The sequence below is a fragment of the Cetorhinus maximus genome, chromosome 29 (genome assembly GCF_964194155.1).
Source record: "Cetorhinus maximus chromosome 29, sCetMax3.hap1.1, whole genome shotgun sequence".
Classification (NCBI taxonomy): domain Eukaryota; kingdom Metazoa; phylum Chordata; class Chondrichthyes; order Lamniformes; family Cetorhinidae; genus Cetorhinus; species Cetorhinus maximus.
In genome coordinates, this window is record NC_135907.1 from 15603274 (window position 1) to 15607577 (window position 4304).

A 4304-nucleotide genomic window follows, 5' to 3' on the forward strand; every position below is an offset into this window, starting at 1 on the left:
TCTATCAATCTCAATTTTGAAATTTTCAATTGACACAACCCGCTCCACTCCAGTCCCAGCCTCAGCATCTTTTTTCGGAGAGTGAGTTCCAGATTTCCACCACTCTCTGTGTGATGAAGTGTTTCCTGAATGGCCTGGCTGGATCTCATTTTTTAGGCCTGTTCTGGACTCTTGCCACCGCTGCCAACCAGAGGAAATAGTTTTTCGCTAAGTGCTGTATCAAGTACTTCAATTGGATCACCCCTTACTCTTCAACACTCAAGAGAACATGAGCCTAGTCTATGCAACTTTTCCTCATGATTAACCCTGTATCTAACCCTAACAATTTTGCATTTATATTGCACCTTTTAACATGGTATAACAGCCTCAAGTGCTTCACACCCTATTAACCCCGATATCATTCCGACAAATCTGTGCTTCGTCCTGTCCAAGGCCAACACCCTTCCTGAGACCCCCACCACCAGCCCCACACGGTTTAATGAGACAAGGGTGAAAATTGAGGGAAAGTAATAATTTTCGAAGGAATTGTCTCAAGGACAGAGAGTATGGCTTGAATCAGGTTACGTGTCGCTTGGTTTGTGATACTAAAGGCGAGAGTGTCATTGAACTTTTGTTGAGTTAATGACATTGAAGTCAAGCCACGCAGCCTTTAAAAATCCCGTTTGCCACAGGAGTGAGGAGGGGAACAGTCTCCACTGATGATAAATGGCCTGTCTGCCGTTGGCCGTGGTTGCTCTTTGACACCGGAACTCTCTGCACAAACAAAAGGCCTCAGCGTATGTCTAAGAGATAAATATTTCAAACAAATTTATTCCCTGCAGCAATGCAAATGTGCTCCTGAAGTACTTGATTACCCTCAGCACCTCCACCCGGTGTAGGCCGAGACCTATTCAGTAGGCCCAGGTGCATTCCAGCTCTCTGAGAATTATATTTAGCTTTAATTTTCTAAAGCTCTTTGCCATTTGAGTGTATTTTTTCTCTCAACGCTTCCCCTGATGGCACTGACTTATGCGTAGGCAAGTGCTCCAGTACTTAAATAATAATTGCCCCAGTTTGATTCTCGACTATGGTGCCCTCCCACAGATGCCCCAGGTTCTTTCAATTCCCACAGCTACTGGTACACCAACAATTTTGCATTTATATAGCACCTTTTAACGTAGTAAAACATCCCAAAGTGCTTCACAAGAGCAACGTCAAGCATAATTTGACACTAAAGCACCAAAGAAGATGTTAGGATAGGTGACCAAATCCCGGCCCATCATGGTAGAGTTGGCAGCCCAGCCAAAAGTCCATTGACCTACGGAGGGACCAGACGATCCTGGTAGCAGGCAGCGCCGGAAAATCCCACCCTTGGTCAAAGAGGTTGGTTTTTAGGAGCGTCTTAAAGGAGAAGAGAGAGATGGGGAGATTTAGGATGGGAATTCCAGAGCTTTAGGGTAGCAGTTCCCAGACTGTGGGTCATGACGCCCAATGGGGGATCATGAAATTAGCATTTGGGTCATAGGCTTCCCCCCCTCTCCCAGGCAGGAATGATGACCGTGGAGAAGATGCTTTGGCGGGATAGCCCTGAACACACTGGATCGATACCACCAAACAGCAAAGGAGTGGATGGTGAGCCCAAAACGACCTTTAACCTAGGAAGAACTTCTAGTGGTAAGTTCAGAGCGGGTCACCTTGGCACAGGCAGAGACCGGTGAGGCTCAGTCACTGACTGAGTGTGGGAAAACCTGGGAGGCTTTTTAAAATTCATTTATGGGGTGTGGGCATCGCTGACAGGGCCAGCATTTATTGCCCATCCCTAATTGCCCCTGAGAAGCTGGTGGTGAGCTGCCTTCTTGAACTACTGCAGGTGCACACACAGTGCTGTTAGGAAGGGAGTTCCAGGATTTTGACCCAGCGACAGTGAAGGAACGGCCGATATATTTCCAAGTCAGGGTGGCGAGTGGCTTGGTGGGGGGGAACTTCCTGGTGGTGGTGCTCCCATGTGGTCATGCAGTTGAGCCCGTAAAGATGAGTGGCTGCTTCAAACTCTGCTGTGTCTCTGCTTCTGTTTGCCTCTGTACAGGCTCCTTACCCTGGGCTGGCGACTCTGCTTCATAGGCACCAGCAACTGGGCCAAAAGGGAGGGTGGGAGAGTGGGGGGTGGGGGGGAGTGTGGGGTGGGTGTGGGGGAGGCAGCAGCAGGGGGGAGCAGCATTTGGAGGGTGTTGAGGAAGAGGAGCTGATTACTGAGGGACATAGTGGGGAGAGGCTGACAGTTTGCGGTGGGGGTGGGGGGTGCTTCACTGAGTCCTTCTATCAACGAGGAACATACAGAGCCTGATACGCATGCATAATAACATTTTTACCAAGTACTTTAAAAACACAGATTTTCATATTTATAATGTGTTTACTATTTATAGGATGTATAGGGTTATTACTGAGCACAGCTTTGGTCTCCTTATTTAAGAACGGATGTGATTGTATTAGGAGCAGTTCAGGGAAGGTTCACTGGACTGATTCCTGGGATGGGGGTGGTGTTATCATACAAGGGAAGGTTAAACAGGCTGGGCCTGTATCCGGTGGAGTTTAGCAGATCAAGAGGTGATCTTACTGAAACAGAGAAGATCCTGAGGCTACTCGGCAGGGTGGATGCTGAGAGGATGTTTCCCCTTGTGGGAGAGACTAGAACGAGGGGGCACGGTTTTAAAATAAGGGACCTCCCAGTTAAGATGGAGATGAGGAGAAACGTTCCCTTTCGCAGGCTCGAGAGTCTGTGGAATTCTGTTCCCCAGAGAGCAGTGGAGGCTGGGCTGATGAATATTTTTAAGGCCGAGGTAAATAGATTCTTGACTGACGAGGGAGTCAAAGGGTATAGGGAGTAGACAGGAAAGTGGAGTTCGCAGAATCACAGAATTTCAACAGCACAGAAGGAGGCCATTCGGCCCATCGTGTCTGCACCGACTCTCCAAACGAGCATTATGACTTAGTGCCATTCTCCTGCCTTTTTCCCCGTATCCTTGCACATTGTTTCTATTTAAGTAATCATCTAATGCCCTCTTGAGTGCCTCAATTGAACCTGCCTCCACCACACTTCCAGGCCGTGCATTCCAGACCCGAACCATTCACTGTGTGAGAAAGTTATTTCTCACGTCACATTTGCTTCTTTTGCAAATCATTTTAAATCGGTGCCCTCTCGTCCTTGATCCTTTTACCAGCGGGATCAGTTTCCCCCTGTCTGCTCTTTCCAGCCCCCTCATGATTTTAAACACCGCTAACAAATCTCCTCTTAGCCTTCTCCTTTCCAAGGAAAACAGTCCCAACCTCTCCCATCTATCTTCATAACTGAAGTTTCTCATGCCTGGAACCATTCTTGTGAACCTCTTCTGAACTCTCTCCAATGTGTTCACAACCTTCCTATAGTGGTGCCGAGAACTGTACACAATACGCTCCTGCAGAGGTCTAACAAGTGCCTTATATAAGTTCAGCATAAACTCCCTGCTACTGTTCTCTATGTCTCTATTAATAAAGCCCAGGATACTGTCTGCTTTATTAACTGCTCTCGCCACCTGTCCTACCAGTTTGAATAATCTGTGCACATATCCACCCAGGTCCCTCTGCTCCTGCACCCCCTTAAGAATTGTACTCCTTATTTTATATTTTCTCTCCATGATCTTCCTACAAAAATGCATCACCTCACTTCTCCGCTTTGAGCTTCATCTGCCACCTACCTGCCCACTCCACCTATGTCCTTCTGAAGTTCTATACTGCCTTCCTCTCAGCTTACAATGCTTCCGAGTTTCGTATCATCCGCAAACTTTGAAATTGTCCCCTGCGCACCAAGATCTAGATCATTAATATACTTCGGGAAAAGCAAGGGTCCCATTACCAACCCTGGGGAATCTCCACTACAAACTCTCCCTGCAGCCCAAAGAACATCCATTGACCATTACTCTGTCTCCTATTACTCAGCCAATTTTGTACCCACGTTGCTACTGTCCCACAATCAGGTCAGCCATGGTCTTATTAAATGGTGGACCAGGCTCGAGGGGCCGAATGGCCTACTCCTGCTCCTAATTCATAAATTCAAATGTTCATAGGATATATTATATGTTTATACTATACTATATCATATTATATTGTATTATGTTATATTATATTGTATTATATTATATTGTATTATACTATATATATTATATTATATTATATTATATTATATTATATTATATTATATTATATTATATACTATATATATTATATTATATTCCAACTTTAATAATGATATATTGAATGTTACTACGCTGCTTTATTACTGAGGTCTGGGG